The sequence below is a fragment of the Ambystoma mexicanum genome, chromosome 1p (genome assembly GCF_040938575.1).
Source record: "Ambystoma mexicanum isolate Mex_15411 chromosome 1p, UKY_AmexF1_1, whole genome shotgun sequence".
NCBI classification, from domain to species: Eukaryota; Metazoa; Chordata; class Amphibia; order Caudata; family Ambystomatidae; genus Ambystoma; species Ambystoma mexicanum.
Window position 1 is genome coordinate 151110389 of NC_090921.1, and position 20143 is coordinate 151130531.

Sequence of the window (20143 nt, forward strand, 5' to 3'; positions counted from 1 at the left end):
ACCTCGCTACAACTCCATAGCATTGTCCTGCTTCCTACCTCCTTGCTTACCACAACCTACTACATCGTACTCTAGAACCTCGCCTCACCCCCCTCCAATGGATCTAGTGTTACGCCTCCAAACCGGTTCCTAATCTACCATGTCTTACAGCAATACGGAATCTCAGACTTGGTTCTAGATTTAGGTTGACCTTCTTGCCACTCTCGAATGTCAAAGCTCCACTCAAACTCAAACCTAAGCGTGCATCCACCACAGCCACTAACAAAAAGTCCTTGATCATCTCCCTTAACACAAGTAAATCTAACTCTTCTTGCTCATCCAACAATACAGTCCCATTCAATATACCTAATAACCATAACATTCCCCTCAAAGGAACATACATCAATGCCAGATCACTGATGGCACACGCCCTAGACATTGCGGACATGATCATCACCAATCAGCTTGACTTCCTGGCCATAACGGAGACCTGGCTACACTCTGCATCCGGACATACACTTACCTTAGTCATTCCAGACAACTAAACCATCACTAGACTCGACAGAGAAACCTCTAAAGGTGGTGGAGTTGCAATCATCTCCAAAAATCACGTCGGATTAAGAGCTTTGCCACACATCTCCTTCCCTTCAGCAGAATTAATATCCTTGAAGCTCCCACTCTGAGTCACAGGGCCTCATTACGAGGCAGACGGAATGGGTTTAACAGCGCTGGTGCCGTTAAACCCATTCCGCCATATTACGAGGTTCCCTTGCGGGACCCGCTGTGGGCGTCTGGTCAGACCAGACGTCCTTTGCGGGTCCCGCGTGGGGACCAGGGAGCTAACAACGGCCCCGTTATTAACCCATTGGGGGCTGAAATGGGAATGGGGATGTGTTCCCTGAATGGGGAAATACCGGGTCCTCCTAGGTTGGAATGGCCCGGTATTTCCCCATTCAGGGACCACGGACCCGGACCCGAGTTTGGAGGCAGCCAATAAGGGCATGGCTACGTCCAAACTCATAATGAGGCCCACAGACTGTAAAAATTCACCTCCTATACAGGCCTCCAGGCCCCATTCTGACCTTTGAGAAAGCTATCCTTCAACTCTCCAGGAATACCAAACCTAGCTAAATCTTACTCATTGGTGACTTCAATATAGGCTTCCTAGATGGCAATGACAACACTGCCACCACTATTGCCACATCCATATCAGAATTAGGCTTCTCTCACCGTATAGCTAAACCTACACATATTCAAGGTAGAATCCTAGATTGGATTGCCGACCTCAATTGCGAGACCAATATCCTCACCCATTCACCATGTGCTTGGACCGACCACCATTTAGTCTCATTCACTCTACAATTTAGTACTCATTTAAACCGATCTGCTGCCAAAGCGCCACAGGCACTAACAAGGAATAAAAAGAACATCACAACGGAGAGCCTACTCCCGCTCATACGACCGATCCTTAATTACCCAACTACAAACACTGACCCATCAGCATTTGTAGACCTTTACAATTCAACACTTACACAAGCTATTGACACCTTAGCTCCTTTGAAGATGCGTAAAGCCAAGCCTCAAGCACATCTTAATTCTTGGTTTACTCCAAGTCTTAAAACTCTCCGTAATAACAAAGGAAAAGCTGAAACAGTTTGGAAAAATGACCCTTCAGCTAATAACAAAAACCTATATGCTAAAACGGCCTGCTGCAACAAGTCGGCCATCACCCAAGCCAAAAGTGACACTTGCAACAACTGAATTATGAATTCCAAATCCAGCACCAGGGAACTGCTTGCTATCTTTAGAGAACTTGAGACACCAACACCCCCTCATGAATCCTGTTCTATGGTGTACCAAAATTCAAGCAGCACTACTAAATATAATATATCTATGCTACAATCCAAAATTGAAATGAAAAAATCTAGCATTGCCTCCGATCCTGACCATCCTAAGCCAGATCCTTCAACGACTAAACCTGGCTGCCTATTTAACTTCAACAGTTTATCTAATAAAGAGGTCAAAGAAATAATATCTAGCCTTAAACCGTCCCATTGTCAGGGCGACATTTGCCCAGCTAACATCATTAAAGATGCAGCTAAAGAACTTGCACTGCCTATCACCACCTTCATAAATGCCTCATTTGCAACGAGTATGGTCCCATCCAACCTAAACGATGCCTGGGTACTCCTGCTGCTAAAAAAAAACAGAACCTTGATCCTGACATCCCCACCAATTACAGACCCATCACTACTCTGCCATCTTTGCTGAAGATTCTAGATAGGGCTGCTTATTTACAAATACAAGCACATCTAGAAACCAAAAATCTTCTGGGCCTGTGACAATCTGGGTTCAGACCTAGACACGGTACTGAAACTACATTATTAGATTTACAAACCCAGTTAGAGGACCAAAAAGATAAAGGCAACATATCACTCCTCCTGCTGTTAGATTTATCAGCCGCTTTTGACCTTATCAGTTACGAAGTTCTCTGCAACCATAAATTCATAAATGTATGTCTAATGCAGCCCCGAAATACCTGGTAGATAGATTTACTAAAAGCCAATCAGACCGGCCCACTGAAGTGGCTCAACTACACTGCCTTAAGGTCCCGAGATTCAACTTACAAAAATCTGGGAAAAGCAGCTTCCCTGTCCTAGCTTCCAAACTTTGGAAATCATTACCCACTGCTTTAGGAGGACAACCTTTGTTCCCCCTATTTAGGACTCCGGTACAAAATTGGCTCACCTCTCAGGAGAATCAATAAACTCTGTATCCCCTTGGGTCCTATAGCTGATCCTGACTGCTCAGCACCTTATCTGTAAACTGAACTATGTATCTACACCACTGTACTGTAAACCTTCCTGTCTTCTTCCTCACTCGCTGTACTGCTATGTATATTACTGTTATGCCTTCTACCTACTAACATCTGTTTTTTTATTGTATTTTGTTAGCATGTCCACTGGTTGTAACCTTTGTATGCATCTAAAGTAATGCGCCCAGTTACCTGAGGGTTAGGTGCGCTATACAAATAAACAATTCAATTCAACTACGCCTCAGTGAGCGCGAGGTCATCAAGGTCAAATTCTTCAAGGAGGTGACAGATGTCAGAGGAGTGTATGACAGCAGAGCGAGAATTGGTAGCTAAGAGAAGCTGGTTGCCACCTTTAAAGGTTTTCCGAGGAGGGGTACAGGGACGAGGTACCACTGCAGACCAGGATACAGGGGGGCAGGAGAAGGGAGGAAGTTAATGAAAGACGGTAGACACCTGTCAAGAAGGAGGAGGTTGGGCTGAGGGCCCTCAGCCATGATAGTGCCATTCAAGTAGACATTGATGATGCGCCTGCATGATGGGAAGTGTGCCAAGAGCACTTCCCATCCATATGGGGAGTCCATAGGTCCGGAGAGGAAACACCAAAGAGAATGTCAGTAATAATCAGCTTGGAGAAAGCATTGACGTAGGTGTCGGCAATGGGCAGACCTGGGTTTGAAACCAGGAGACCCTTCTTAAACCTTTTCCTTCCAGGCTTCGAAAGAGAGGGAGGATAGGTAATAGAGTAGCCGTTAGAATAGATAGAAGAGATGGAGAGCACCATGGGGTGGGAGGCAGAAGGATGCCTAGGGTAGGGAGAAAGACAGAGAGCTGCACAGTGCATGAAGAACTCACCAGACCGACTAGCAGCAAGCAGGCACAAATGAAGCAGGTACTTTAGGCAAGATTCACAAAAGGGCAGCAGATTTTAAATACACAGATCTGAAGTTAAAGCATACATGAGAAATGCCAGCATTTACACAGGGCAACAGGTTTTAAATACACCCAGATTTGGCGTTCCAAAAAAATCAGGGAAAATGCAGCAATTCAGCACGGGCAACAGATAATTCAATTCACCCAGATTAGAAATTCACACATACATGAGAAATGCCAGCAGTTAAGCAGGGCAACAGGTTTGAAACCAGCTTAGCATTAGGCACAGCCAGAGGATTTTGAGAAGCAGGATTCGGTATTCAGGAATACAGACAACATACAACGTATAGGTAAAGCCTGCAGAATCAACATCTAGAGTCGAATTTCAAATATACAGCCACAAAAACATTGTTTAGGTAACAACCTACAGGTTTCAAAACATCAAAGTGAATAAAGTGAAAGAGCAAAGCATTTAGTGCAACCCACAGATATTTAGAGTAACATGATAATAAGGTCCAGTTTAAAAATGTCCATGTTAGAATGCAGCAAGCAGATATAGAAACATCCAGATTAGATTTTAAGAAATCCAGTTAAAAATGGCAACAGAATGCAACAAGCAGATTTTAGAACAATCCAGATTCGATTTTAAGAAATCCAGGTACAAATGGCAGCATTAGAGTGCAGCAATCAGACTTAGAACATGCAGAATCAATGTTACAACTCCAGATAAAAAATTAGGATTTGAATGCAGAAAGCGGATGCAGTGCAAGTTGGCTGAATAACTAGGAACAGAGGTGATGCTCGACGCAAGTAAAATGCAGCAAGCGGTTGGCAGTCACACAGTTAGGATAAGTTGGAAACAGTAGCAGAAACCAGACTTGAAGGAAAATGTCTGGCGGTGGAAGAGATATAGGAATTTTGTGATTTTATTCCAAGCGTGAACACAATGTGGAGGTTGCAGGTAGAGGTAGGAGAAGGCTACCAGTGTAATGAGGCTCAAAAAGTACAAACGAGGATCAGGCAGGGGAGGCGCTCAGGGAAGCGCTTACCATCAGGGTGGGCAGAATTCATCAGAGGCACTGTATGATAGAAAAGTCAGAAGATTCAGGGTAGCAGGGTGGCGCGGCCCTGCGGCCTCAGCCAGACCGGCCAGACAGGGGCCTTAATAGTGGGGCTTGGCAGGGGCCGGCGCAGCCTGCCGGCTCCCAGGATTGGCCGGAAGAAGTATGCTGTGGACAATCAGTGAGGCAGCAGGGTGGGCCTGCAGGGCACTCCATCGCCTGCAATGGCGGCGGCCATCTGTAAGCTGAAAAAGTCCCAACGAACAACTGAGACCATCTGGGCTCACGCCATAGAGTAGAGCGCTCTTTGCCTGATTCCCATCAAAAACAGCCCACATATAACACAACCCATCTGGGAAAATCAAAGTGCTGGTGAGCGCTCGAGCTGGAATTTAGATGTAAAAGCAGCCCACATGTAACACAGAGCTTAACTAGGAATGAGGGCAATCGCAGGTCTTACCGCCTCGAGCTCGGGAGATCATGATGAAGATGCTAAGAACCTCAGGGTCCTCTTCCACTCCACACTCTCCTTTTCTCCTCACATTTCTTACGTCTCTAAGAAGTCAAACTGCCAACTGCACATCCTCAGAGGTACTCTTCCTTTTCTCTCCGTCCCCCAGAAGGTCACTTTCTCTAGAGCTCTGGTTCTCTCTAGGCTGGACTACTGCAACAGCCTCTTTCTAAATCTGCCTGCTTCTACTCTCCGCCCTTTGCAACTCATCCAAAACAGGACTGCAAGACTTGTCCTTGGCCTCAACCCCAGGGATCGTATCTCTCCAGGACTGAAATCTCTGCACTGGCTCCCAGTTGCTGCGAGGATTAAGTTCAAGACCCTCTGCATTATCCACAAGGCCTTCTGGGGCCTGGGGCCTCAATACCTCCAACTCTCTCTTTGTAAATACCTTCCTACTCAAGCTCTTCGCTCAACCACCTCCAACTCCCTCAGGGTCAGTCGCTTCTCCAAGCAACAAGTTGGTGGTAGATCTCTATCTTTGGCCGGGGCCTCCCTCTGGAACAGCCTCCCTGCCTCACTGAGACTTGAGGAGAATCATCTCCGGTTCCGGAAGCACCTCAAAACCTTTCTCTTTGCTTCTGCTTTTTCTCCTCCTCTCCCGTGCTGAATTCCTGGATGACACTGCACTGGTTACCTGGCCACCCTCTGATCTCATGCCCAGGTCCCCTCCACCGCCAGTCACACACCTGCACTGCCTTCCTGGCAACCCCCGCACTTGGAGACTGTTTCTGTATCCCTAAGGTCCCACAACCAGCACTTGACACCGGATGTCTGTACTTACCCATGCACTTGCGCGATCTGAATGATACCTGGCCTAGTAGGATCGTTGTCTCTGTCTTCCCTCTGTTCCCCCTCCCTTTCCTCGTTGCACCTTGAAACACTTGTGTATAGGCGCGTTATAAATGCCAAATCAATATCATATCTTTGGTTCTGGAAGCACCTCAAGACCTTCCTCTTTGCTTCTGCCTTCTCTCTTCCATTCCCCTGCTGATTTCCTGTCCGATACTGCCCTGGTCACCTGGCTACCCTCTGATTTTGGGCCCAGGTCTGTGCACACCCGTACTGCCTCCCGGCAACCCTTGCACTTGGGTCTGTATCTGTAACCTTACAGTCCCCCTACCTGCACTTTTGGACACCTGCTCTCTGCACTTACCCTTCCACCTGCTGGCCGCACTTCTTGTTATTGTTTTTATCCCATGTACAGCACTGCCCCCCTCCCCTTTCCCCTGGCACCTTTCCCCTCCGCCTCCCCTGCACCTGCGTGATATCAATGTTGCTTGCCCTAGTAAGATCGTTGTCTTTGTCTTCCCTCTGTTCCCCCTCTCTTGCCTCGTTGTGCCTTGAAACACTTGTGTATATGTGCGCTATAAATGCCATATCATATCATGCCGCTAGTGTTCCGCAAGCAACTGCGAGACGCCATGGTGTGTCGCTATTGTATTTAATTTTTAAATGTGAGATTGCATCACAGCTGTTGATATGTAGACACAGAATAGGGGCAGGACAGGAAAATGAGGGTGTCACCGGTATTGAAATGTGTCCTTGTGTATGCCCTTTAGAGCATGTATGTATGTACCAGTGTACTCGTAGTAGCTAACTCATCACGGCCCTGTTGCCTCATTTTCTCGTGGCATTTGTAGGGAGTTTGCAGGGAAAAGGGTATTTTTCTTTTTTCATTTCTCAGGGTAGTTGGATGTTGGAGGAGTGTATAGAAAAGGAATATGGCGGCCTTGCCTACAGAAGAATTATCCAAAAAGTGTTGGGGAATGGTTGCGATGAATTGGCCCTGAACCAGTTGGACCAGATCCACGGTATGTGCATGGCACAGACACTATGCATGCATCATGATGCTCCCCTTCGGCATTATGGAACATCTGTATGTGCTTTAAGAGAGTCTACTATGTGCTTGTTGGAACCACTGCATATTATGGAGCCACTGTGTGTATGTGATAAAACTCATGTATATGCCTTATAGAGCCCCTGGATGTCCATTATCAAGGCCTTGTAACAGCACATATATATACATTAACAACCCCCTTTATTTGTTTTATGGAGTACCTATAAGTGAATTATGTAGCCCTGGTATGTGTTTAAAATACTCAATTTGTGTATTATTGTCAGAGGGGCTTGTGGGTAGAGACGTGCCTACAAAGACAAAGGGAGAAAAATACACAAGAAGCAGGAGTACAAGGATTCCTGCAGACAAGAAAGGATAGGCAACAGAGGCAGTGAACAGAAAGGGGCAGGGAGTACAAGTAAAATAAACATGTTAGGTTCCCTCTTGGGGTGTACGCAGAATGGGGAAGAGTTTCCCACAGAACCTGGGAAACTGCAACCTTCTGAGCTGGTTACTATTACAGGGCCCCACTCTGAATGCTCATGGAAAGGAGCAACAGCAGTGAGTGTCTGTGACTGGACCCTAAAGCAAGAACAAGGAAAACAGTACTCACAAGATGGAAGCCTGTACGGTTCCAGCAGGAACTGAATAATGACTGCCTCCTGAAACAGGAACCAGTACAGCATTTACATTTGCACAAGGTACAATACTGAAACGCGACAAAAGAAAGGGGGCAGAGATTGCCTGCTGGAAACCCAGCAGCCAAACTCTGAACAAAGAAAATACACAAGTGAAGACAAGAACTATAACAGAAATATCCCGGGTAAAGAGGAAGTCAAAGTGAGCAAGGTTCAGAACAGAGAACTGGAAGAGAAGCAAGGAAACTAGAATCTGAGTACAGGGGTAAGGAGACTGGAAACTGCAGACTTATAACAAGGAACAGTAACTCTGGAGTGGGATAACAACGTCAGGACTGAAGACATAAAACTGTAGCTCTGAAGTGGTATAACAAGGGCAGGACTGAAGAATGATAACAAGGAAACTGTAATTCTGAAGTGGGATAACAAGGACAGAACTGAAGACAGATAACAAGGAAACTGTAGCTCTGAAGTGGGATAACAAGGGCAGTACTGAAGACAGATGGCACATGCAATGGGCACAGAACAAGTAACTGCAGGTAGGGAACAAGATAATTAGTGTAATAGAGCAAGCGGTGTAGACCTGGGAAAATAGGACTGTAAACAGAGGAGCAGCGCTGCAGTATTTGTATTTGTATTTATTTCCATTTATATAGCACTTTAAGCCAAAGCGCTTTACATGAGGAACAAGCAATTACAACAAGCAATACATAACATTGAATCAAACCAGAAAACAGTACAAGGAACAATTTACATTATTGGTGAGGTTAAGTGCATATGGAGGGGGACTGAAGTGAGAGAGGAGGGTTAGAAGGTGAAGGAGAAGGAGAATTCAGTGGAGAGAGAGGAAGCTGAAAGATGTTAGGGGGTGAATGGAAGAGGTAGGATTTTAGAGAAGTGCAAAATGAGGGGTAGGAGGTAATAGAGCGGACTGGGAGGGGAAAGTGGTTCCGATGGAAAGGAGCAAGAAGTTGGAAGGAGCGGAAGCGGCACAGAGTGGAGGAGAAGTGCGGATAGATAGGGAGGGGCAAGACAATTGAGGGCTTTGAAAACTAGACAGAGGAAGTTAAATTTAAGCTGAGAGTGAAAAGGGAGCCATCCTAGTGAGTCAAGGGAAGAGGAGATGGAGTCGTGAGGTGAGAGAAGGCAGAGGGAGCGGATAGTAGATGGATTTGAGGGGCAAGAGGTGTGAGGAGGGGAGTCCAAAGAAGAGAGTGGAGCAGTAGAAGAGTCTGGAGAAGATGAGGGAGGAGATTAGGAGTGTGGAAGGTTAGGAGAGGACACATTTTACGGATGTTGTAGAGGTGGAAGCGGCAAGATCTAGCAGTGAGAGAAATGTGGTGAGAAAGAGAAAGGTGGGGGTCGATGTGGAGACCAAGGTTGCCGGCATGAGGAGAGAAGGGGAGTATAGGAAGCACAGGGGTGCAGGGCAAAAGGCAGGGGTGTGAAGGCAAATTAGCTGTGCTGCAAGGCAGGGAGCACAGGGCTCTGGAACAGGAGCGGGTTCTGGAAACAACAGGACAGCATAAATCCAAGGATCAAAGTAACAAAGGGCTGGAGGCGGCTCAATGCAAGAGACCTGTGCTCCAGCAGGCAGCTGCTTAAATACTGCCCTGCCCGGTGTTTAAACAGGCTAATTAGCATCACGTGGAGCAGCACACCTGAAGGTAATTGGCCTCCTCGCTCTCTGGTCCTGGGAAAGTGAAAGCCACACTGATCACTAAGGCTTCTGGGGATTGTAGTTTTAAGACTGCTGCATAGGAATAGCCAGGGAATGGGACAGCCACAATGTGCATTATTCGACATGTAGATTGTGAAATTAAATAAGGAAGTTCTAAAGTCTTGCAAACGGAAAGTAAAGACAACAATATGAATAGGTATTGTCCAGGGAGTATTATGGAGATTAATGAGTCCCAAATAGTCCACAATGGGTGCCATAAGGTACACCAGTTGCACAGTCGTGACAGTATGCCCCTCCCGAGGCCCCATGTAGATAGACCAAAAAGATAAAGTCCAAGGCCTGTCTCACTACAGAAGGGTCTTATACTGTAAGAGCACATCGTGACGATCCAAAATCTGTTTAAGTCTTCAAGGTGAGAGTTTTTAAGTAGGAAACTTTGACATCTTTTAGAACCTTGGTGTTTGAATCCAAGAAAGACATGGTTTCAGAGGCACAAAACACTGCAGTGCGTTCGTGGACTGAGGAACGTTGAAGCTCTGCTGCATGCTCCATGGTTTCCTTAGGGCTGGCAATGGTACAGTACTGAAAGGTGGAACCAAGGCTACAGCTGAATTGGTTGCTTTAGGGAGGTCTTCCAAATCTTTAAGATGTATTGATAGTCGGTGTGATTTTCTTATTGGAAGTCTAATCAGGCAAGACAAGATTTTCATTGCATGGTGTATACAGGGGTGCATCTTTGTTCACAAGTGAATATTCACTGACATTCAGATAGCAGGAAGGGTTCTTGAAAGGGGCAGTATCCCACGTAGTTTACTCAGTAGATACAAAAGAAACTGCCTCCACTACAGAGTCATTTGAGGGACGTAGCTCAGGATTCCCTTGAAGAATTTTACAATCTTTGCAAATGGGAGAAAAGGCTCCAAGAAGCATGACACCAATGACTGTGCTTAACAGTAGTTCTTGGACAACTTTTTTCAAATTCATGTCTTCCCTGTTGGTTAGGGTAGTATCAGAAAAGGGCAGGCTTTCAGGTGGCTGGCCTCTAAATCTTGTGTGCTCAGGTTGACTGATGGATCTCTGGTATTAACCAATGTCAAAACTGGACTCCATACAGGTACTGGGTTAAGTTCAGGATTGGTCTGAAAGTCTGACACATAGTCTGGTGCAGGAATATTCATAGAAGCAGAGTACATATCAGACTTGGTCACTTTAGTAGAGGCTGTAAGTGTGAGTAAAGGACCGACATCAAGGGCAGGATCTGGACAATTATTGACTCAGCAGGATCTTCACTCAGAAGATTACACTTAGTTTGTGATGTAATGAAGTAGACAAGGTCATCATAGATCTTCAGTTTGCCTTTTAAGACACAAGAGCTGTTTCTGTAACTGGTATGTTCCTTTAATGTGTTCCTGGTGTAGCAGAAGCGCAAGGTGTTGAAATGTGAAGACTGACTTTTGTGTTAGTAGTCCTTGGGGAAGCATTAAGAAATCCTATGGTCTGTATTAGTCTTTTGTAAAGAGGACCAGCTGCACTACCCTCTGAACACTGAATGTCTTGTCCTGTTAAATGAGAATTATTAGCAGTCTTTGGTGGATGTGTAGCTAGCCACGCTGATCTAGAGCAAATAACTTTGGCAACAGGGATCCTATTAATGTATTCCTGTGGCATGCCTTCTGAGGTATGCGAAATGTCTGGAAAAGGACCATCAAGTAGATGCAAATGGGGAGTAGTGTGCTCTGAGAAAGGCACAGTGGAATGCAGGCTCTGAGAGGTAAGTACATCATTGGCATGAGGGTCTGAATTGATGTGTGCATTGGAAGCACTAAAGATATTATGGGGATGATTTTTTATGGGCTGTACAGTAATATAAAAAGTGGTTCTCATGTTGCAGTTCCTCTGTAGATAGTAGCTCTGGGTCAAGGAGTTCAAGTAAAATAAACATGTTAAGTTCCCTCTTGGGGTGTACGCAGAATGGGGGAAGAGTTTCCCACAGAACCAGGGAAACTCCAACCTTCTGAGCTGGTTACTATAATAGGGCCCCACTCTGAATGCTCATGAAAAGGAGCAACAGCAGTGAGTGTCTGGACCCTAAAGCACGAACAAGGAAACAGTACTCACAAGACGGAAGCCTGTAAGGGTCCAGCAGGAACTGAACAATGACTGCCTCCTGAAACAGGAACCAGTACACCGTTTACAATGGCACAACATACAATTTTGAAAACGCGACAACAGACAACAGGCACGGACAGGACTGAAGACATAACAAGGAAACTGTAGCTCTAAAGTGGGATAACAAGGGTGTGACTGAAGACAGATAGCATTGGCAATGGGCACAGAACAAGTAACTGATGGTAGGGAACAAGATAATTAATGTTAGAGAGCAAGTGACTCTAGACAGGCAACATAGGACTGCAAGCAGGGGAGCAGGGCTACAGTATAGGAAACACAGGGGTGCAGGGCAAAAGGCAGGGGTGTGAAGGCAAAGTAGCAGGGCTGCAAGGCAGGGAGCACAGGGCTCTGGAACAGGAGCAGGTTCTGGAAAAGACAGGATGCAGCAGAAATCCAAGCAACAAAGGGCTGGAGGCGAGCTCAGTGCAAGAGACCTGTGCCCCTTCAGGCAGCTGCTTAAATACTGATCTGCCCTGTGCTGAAACAGGCTAATTTGCAGTACCTGGAGGAGCACACCTGAAGGTAATTGGCCTCCTCCCTCTCTGGTCCTGGGAAAGTGAGAGCCACACTGATCTCTAAGGCTTCTGGGGATTGTAGTTCTAAGACTGCTGTATAGGAATAGCCAGTGAATGGGAACTGCCACAGGGTGCATTATGGGACATGTAGTTTGTGAAATTAAATAAAAAGTTCCAAAGTCTTGCAAATGGAAAGTAAAGACAAACATATGAATATATATTGTCCAGGGGGGATAATAGAGATGGATGAGTCCCAAATAGTCCACAATGGATGCTAATTTGTGCACCAGCTGCACAGTCGTGCAGTCATGTCTCTCTCAGATTTTGACATCTCGTCAAAGTGTCCATGGTTGATGAGCAAATTGCCAACCAATACAAATTTCTAGTGTTACACTGCCTATAGTAAGCATGGCCAACCAATTAAGTATCAATGTGATGATGTCATTAGAAATATTATATGATGTAGGTGGGGCCTAGGATGAGTCATCAGATATGTCTAACCTAATCACAGAACTAACACCTATGCACTCTATATGTAGCTTACAATGTTGACCAATTAGGATGCAGTCCTAAGTTTGTAATAGATAATGTATTTTGACGACACAGATGATGTGTCTTTTGTTAAAAGAAACTCACATTCATTATAAAAGCTGAGAAATGATTGTATGCTATCCCAGATGGGATTTTATACTTTGAATAAAGCTGGAGTTGTTCCGTGGACTTTGAGTACTCCATTATTGAGTATTGTTTTTTATTAGTATGGCACACTGGGCCCTCATTTACAAAGGAAAAGAATGAAAAAGAGACTGAGCACATGGAGGGCGAGGGACAGATAATAGGAATTTATTTGAGAGTGTAGAGAGTAGAGAGCGCAAAGGAAAATAGGAAGATACAAGGGATTAAGATAGAAGGGAGCAAGACCATAAACATACAAAGAAAATTGAATTTGAGACAAGAGTGAAAGGACAGCCATCTAATTGAGGATAAAGACAAAGAAATAGAATCACGAGGCATGAGTACACATAACAAACAAACAGACGAACTGAAAACAGATTTAAGGAGAGCTAGACATGAAGCAGGAAGACCAAAAAGAGTAGAAGAGCAGTAAAATAGACGTGAGAAAATGAGAGTAGAGAGCAAGAGTTTAGTAGCTTCAAACTTAGGAAAGGGCCTTGCCTTGCGAATATTGAAGAGGTGAAAATAGCATGAGTGCGAGATTGAAGAAATTTAAGAGAATAATAAATCAGACTCAAAGTAAAGGCCAGGGTTGCGAGCAGCACCAGAAATAGGGAGTAGAGAGAGTGGGAAAGGAGAAAGAAGGAGAAGGAGGACGAATGGTATTAGCAGGAAAAAAGAGGACTCCTGTCTTAGCGGAATTCAATACCAAAAAATGGTCAAGCATCTAAGATTTAATAGCTAGAAGACAAGATTATTTTGAATAGAAGGCAGACAAGAAGAAAAGGACAGAAACATTTTGGTATCATCAGCATACATATGATGAGATATCACAAATGAAGAAATGATTGCAGCGAGAGGGGAGGTATAAAGATTAAAAAGAAAGGATACTAATACAGAACCTTTGGGAACACTGTGCAAAAGAGGTAAAGTAGCAGAAGAAGTCCCAACCCAATATACCGACTAGGTAACGTCAGATACGTAAGAACAGAACCAGGATAGGACAGAACCAGAGAAACCAAAAGAAGAAAGAGATGCCAAGATGATCCACTGTGTCGAAAGCTGCAGATAGATCCAATAAAACTAAAAGAGAGGGATGTTTAGAATAATGAGCTGATACCAATGAGTGGCAGAGTGAGAGAGGAGCGGTTTCGGTAGAATTAAAGGAAAGGGATCCAGATTGAAAGTGGTGAAGAATAGAGTTCACAGCAATGAAGGTAGAAACAAGAGAATAAACAAGGTGCTCAAGACAGATAAGGAAGGACAGAGATGGGTATGAAATTCAAGGGAAGAGCACAATCCAAAGAAGGTTTTTTTCAAAATCGGAGAGAGAAGTGAGGTATGACACCAGGGAATGGTAAACCTTGGGTGTAAGTGAGGAGGGACTAGGATCAGATGGAGAAGCTGCAGGATGTGTACGAGCTAACAGAGAAGAAGAGTCAGAAATAGAGATCATGTGCTCTGAATCGGTTAGTTCTGGTATCAGACTTTCCTAGAAAGAGCAGCGATTCTTGGAAGCGCCAGACTGGTGGGCGGTAACGCAAATACAGTTGGGCAGTATCCCAGCCGGCACATGTTGACATAGTCCCCTGAGACCATGCAACATGCAACTAACGGCCTCTAAACCTTCCTTCTGAGTGCTATCTCGAAGGTTTGTAGGCTGATAAGACTGAGCCACATTTGAGATTCATGGTTCCTTTAGAAGCCAGTGTGTCTACACCCAAAAAGTATTTGTCACTCGGCAGACCCAGTGGAGAGCCGGGTGGTTTGACAGATGTCCAAGGAGTGGTCAGTGGAGGACAGTGTGGCCAGAATGCTGGATGCTGGTGGTTCATCATTCTCCTTCTTCTGGCAGGTGTATGAGGCCCCGTTGAAGAATGAGGGGATGCACATCATAGCACAGCTTCCGACAAGGAAGAATGCCCCACTGATAAGAAATGACACCCGGTAGTCTCCCGTGTGGTCCCTGAGGAATCCTGGGGAGAAGAGAAGGGGAAACTGAGACAACAGTGGCATATGGAAGCACAGTGAAAACATACCCCAGTGAAATGCACCTTCTAAACCTACTCATCTCCTGATTAGTTCTAGCCAACAGCCTGCATCTGCTTCCCAGGCTCCCTAGATCTGTGTCTAGCCTCTCCTCTTTTCCCATGGCCACAAATCTCACTGCTAGGCCCTCACATCTCCTGTATCCTTCCCCCTACTTTGATTATGATTCTCATCTCCTTCACCATCCCTGTCCTCTTATGTAGCCCTTTATCTCTGTCCAGTCATCTCCTTTTCCCATTACCATGCCCTACATCTTCTTCCAATCTCTTTTCCAGCTTCTTACATGTTCTTTCATACTGGACTGTGCTCTTTGCCTTCCAAAGTCTTTCCACCTCTTTGCTGCATAGTGCTCCGTCCCTTCTTATAACTTCTTTTTACCACGCTAATACCTTCCAAGACCATTTTAACTTCCATCAATTGCCCTCTCTGTTTCCAGCACCCCTTTTTTCATTGAAGCCCCCCATATCCATATCAATACACCCCTAATCCTTCTGGACTGTGGCCATCACCCCTAACCAACTGCTTTCCAATTCATTTCCGCGCCCCTTGCCAGACTCATATTTCAATCCACATTCCAAAACCACTTCCATCATATTCCCAGCCCTTTCAAAACTCTTTCTCAGCCCTCCCCATTAACCTCTAGCGCTTTCACATCTACTTCAAGACACCTTTCAACTGTTTTCCCTTTCAAATTCCCCCCTCCCCCCACTTACCTACAAGCATGTGATTCCATGTCACCAGGACGCCATTTTTCCAGGCCTGGGCTTTGCTTTGACAAATCATTTGGTCGTGAATAACCAGGACTACCACCAATGTTAAATGAAAGCACAGGACTGGAAAAGCAGTGCCCCTGTGTTGTGACCTCATCTGATCCTCTTCACTGAATGATTCCAAAATGTTATAATCCTTTACCCAACCACACCCCAACACCGATTTATTTATGTATGCATATGCTGTCCTTTGCCATCAGCATCCCAGTCCTTACCAGTTCCTTGGTAGCCCATGTTTCTGTCTCTCCCATCAGCTAGCTATCTCCCTGTAAAAACTTTCCCTTCTGTTTTTGCTTTTTCCCAATCACTGTTACCTGAAAGAGGAGGGCCCAGCAGTGACCCGAAGCTCATGAACATAATAGAGAGTCCCATGGCACTGGTCACCCTCTCGATGGCCACCAAATCGGGCAGCACGCCAAAGATGAGGGTAGTGAATGCACCACTACTTAAGCCGTAGATGAAGCTCAGAACCATAATGGTGGGGAAGGTCTCACCCACTGGCAGGAGGAGCAGACTGAGCCCTGTTGTCGAGTTCCACAGCACCAGGAGGTGCAACGTCTTCAGCAACTTGAGGTCGGCAAAGCAGCCAGAGAGAAGGCGCGAAGCCGCATCTGTCAGGGCCGTCACTGACATGAGGAAGGCTGCTTGGTAATTAGTGAGGCCAAGGTCAATGCCATGCGGCACCAGGTGGACATAAGGCACAAAGTAGCCAAAACCGATGAGCAGTATGCCAGAAAACCACGATTCCTGAACAAACTTAGGTCCAACATGGAGGAAATGTCATGCATGAGCAATACACACTTGGATGACTGCTGCACCTCTTTGTGGTATCGAGCAGTGCCTTCCAGCGCAGGAATGGGTCTCAGCAGGGTGCCGCAGATACATAGGTTTAGCATGATTGCTGAGAGGATGAGGAGGGCTCCCCGCCAGCTGTAGGCATCGATGAGAGCCTGGAAGAATGGTGAGAAGATGAAGGAGGAGAGGCCGTTTCCCGTGAGTGCCAGGCCCAGTGCCAGGACACGGCGGCGGAGGAAGTAATTTGGGATGACAGCCATGGTCGGTGTTATGACCAGAGCCCAACCGAAGCCTGTGGTGGGGAGAGAGTAAACCCATTATCATCTGATGCAAACATGCAACAATTGCATCATTGGTGCCAGTTCATTGAAAGTTCTAGCCCCAATGAATTAGGTCCTGGATCAATACCTTGCCCACTCCTAAAGGCAGTGGGAAATTCATTCGACCTGTTCCCAGATTTTACGCATCCCTCAAGTACTCTGTCTCCCAATGGAGACCCAGTTACAGCTACTGTCAAACCAACATCAGTTGTGTAATGTATGTTTTTCATCCTGTATTCTTCTGCATCAGTTGTACCCCTTTCTCTAACTTTGCCTGTTCGAGATGGTTATATACAGTAGTTGTCATTGCCATTAAGCGTCTTGGCCAATATGATATGTTTTTCTCATATGATAGGCACTACAACTTAGAGAGACTGGAGGTACTTATTTACCGACCACTTATAAACAACCCTCCATTAGGCAATAGTTTGAACAAAAAACATTATGTTGAAAGGGTCAGTTGCTTCCCCACTATCCCGCCTTGGTTGTACCTCTTATATATGCTTTCTGATCATTATATTGTCATATATCACACTAGTTTGTATCAAAAATAGTCATTTATTATTCTTTCTTTGAACACATTATGTAAAAAACTCTTTTTAACAATTTTCTTTTTTCTTTTTATATGCAATTGTCAGATAGCTCTATACAATTCATTGACTAAACAAATATAGCGATGATTTTCAATTTCACTATGCGTATCAAATGATCTGTAGTAATACATTCTTTCACAATTTTCTTCAAGATAAACATTTCATCAAGATCTGTAGTTTGCTCTCCTCTCTCATAGAGAAGTACATCCCAGTCCATAAAATATTTCACTCTATGTTCATATCACCCATGCTTACTCTCATACTGCATTCAAACCATACCCGACATGTTTCATTCCTTACACACTTTCATACCACTAACAAGGAAATTCTTCAGGGGTAAAAACTTCATTATACCACAATTCAATAAGATGTGCAAATCTGTTTGTCTTCTTTTCATTCTAAGGATCCACTATTGATGAGGTTCCATTAGTATTTTACTGAGGTCCAATCTTCAAACGGATAACTTTGTTTGTTTTATTCTATTTCTATCTTCTAGGTTTATCGCTTATTGTCGATACATCTGGTAGTACTGCTGAACCTATCTTGATGGCTGACTGCCGGGTACCGTCTAGAGTGCATCTCTGTGCTCTTCCACCGTATTTGTTTACAATCTAGCCATCATTTACATTGATGATTCCCAGAACTCTCAATGCTGCCAAAATTACTCGGGGAATTCCGATCCATTCAGGGGCTCCAGAAAGAAAATCTCCTCTCATATGATAGGCCATATATTGGCAAAGGTGTCCATCTTGCATGTATTTATTTTTTCTTTTGGCAATACACCAGCATCCCATAGAAATATATAAACAAATGATCTAATAGCCGTGTTCCTTACTGCAGATGTCAACATGTGATATATTCTGAATAGAATCAAAGGATGGCGCATACAACGGTGACGATTGTGAAGGACCTTAACTTAATTCTTCTCGTTCCTGCCACCATAGGCTCAGTGCCATTTTTCTATGCCCCCTTTCTCCCCCCTTCCTCCCCATGTGATCTGTCCGATCTCCATTCTACTGCTTCTCTACTGCTTCTCGCCATATTTGGAAGTCTGAATTTCTGTTATGGATGATTGTTTTATGGTGCCTACTGTGATTAATCTGACGGAGTCATCACTAACTTCCTTGTTGTGACCTCCTCCCATGTGGCCAGGGGACGGCAGCCGCTAACTGATTCTGACCCTGGGGGTGGCTATATGATGGACAATCACAGGGGAGGAGACAACTACGGGGGGAGGTGGTTACTCGATTGGATGAGATGATGTATTCCCCTTTTTTCTTGGGGAAGACTCTATAATACCTAAGACCCTAAAGGCGTACTCTCACCTAACAGCTCCATCCTATAGTACAAGTCAGAAAACCTTTCCTCCAAATCACTCTAGTCAAAACCCCATTTATGACTTAAATACTGTAAGGGAGGCATGATATCACACGTATGATACTGACATTAGAGCTACAAGTTTCAGCACCTTTATTAAATTCTTGGGGTATGAAAACTCCTACTTTGCCCTATAGCTATGATGGGAGTAGGCTCTACCATATACTAATAAAGAAAATACAGTCCTAGTCAGTCTATGTCAAATCAAAATGGCCTATACTAAAAAAATAAAATAATGCCTCCCCTATCTTTTAAACAAAATTTGTGTAAAGTGGAATGTGTATGCAAAAGAAAGTCAGTGTTATAACATAAAGGATCAAGGTGGCTGAGTCAGCTCTCCTCCCCACCTTGGCTAGCACAGAGTAAGGCGGCCCCTGTAGACAGGATGACACACTCTGGATCAGGTTATCAAAAAAAAGGCAGTACTAAACATGGGTTGAGGCACACTTGGCCTTCCACGTTAAAGTCACTTGTTTTCAGTTCACAAAAAGTTCCTTCACAGTTCAACAAAGGTTCATGTAGGTCTCACTCTGTCCGGCTCGGACCTCTCAAGGTATCAACAGTTCACATAGGTCTCCTTCAGTCAGGCTTGGACCTCTCAACAAAAAGTACCTGATTCAAAGTAGATCTCCCTCAGCTGGGCTCGGACCTCACAATCACAGCGCTTGCAGGGGTTCCCTTCCCCAAGCGTCATTCACATACATTAGAGGTTCCCTTCCTCTAACTAATTTCATTTTTCAGGTCTCCCTCAGTCGTGCTCCGACATTTTGCTGATGTCAAAGACTTAGGAGTGTGTGAGGTTTTCTCATAGACCTCACAGGACCGCTTTGACTTTCACTTCAGCTCACTTTTATGTTATTTGCCCCCAGTGTCTCTTGGTCTTGGTAGTTCCACAACACAGTCAGAAAGATTCAAAGAAATCTTTCTCTTAAAGCATTCACTTTTTAACTTCCCCTTTCCTCGTGATTAATCTTGACCATCAAGCTTTTCAGAGTTCATTAACTGTGTTGCTTTATAACAACTTTCGAGTGGGCTATTTCCTTTCAACGGACCACTCCGCTACTCTGTATCACTGGCTTCACAGTTATCGGTAAGTTTTAAAATTCATTACTGGTTTGCTTTCTTTCACGTCTCATCAACACGCGTGCAACCTTCAATTATGAGATACACTGTTGCAGCTTCAATCTTTCCTTGACACATACCAGCCTTTCATGTCTTTGGCTAACTCTCTGGTTGTGTGCATTCCTTTCTTTTCTCTGCGGCTTTGATTCACGAGTCAAGGTTAATACCACAGGCTTGGCCTCGCCTCCCCAAGTCTGGCGTTCCCCTGGGAGGGTCGCTGCCGTCCTTTCAACACAATACAATTCTTCTTGGCTGGGATTTGGCTTTCTCTGCGTATTCTTCACGGTTTCCCGGAGGCAACAACCTCATGCAGGGATCTTTAGGGTTTCCCTACCCCTCGCTCTGGTCCCTCGATCGGGTATC

At 45.0% G+C, this 20143-nt stretch overlaps 1 pseudogene; it reads right to left on the reverse strand.

The window, feature by feature from the left end:
* Nucleotides 1-14488: 14488 nt before the first annotated feature.
* Nucleotides 14489-20143, reverse strand: part of LOC138460455 (monocarboxylate transporter 13-like) — a 211037-nt pseudogene continuing 205382 nt past the window's right edge.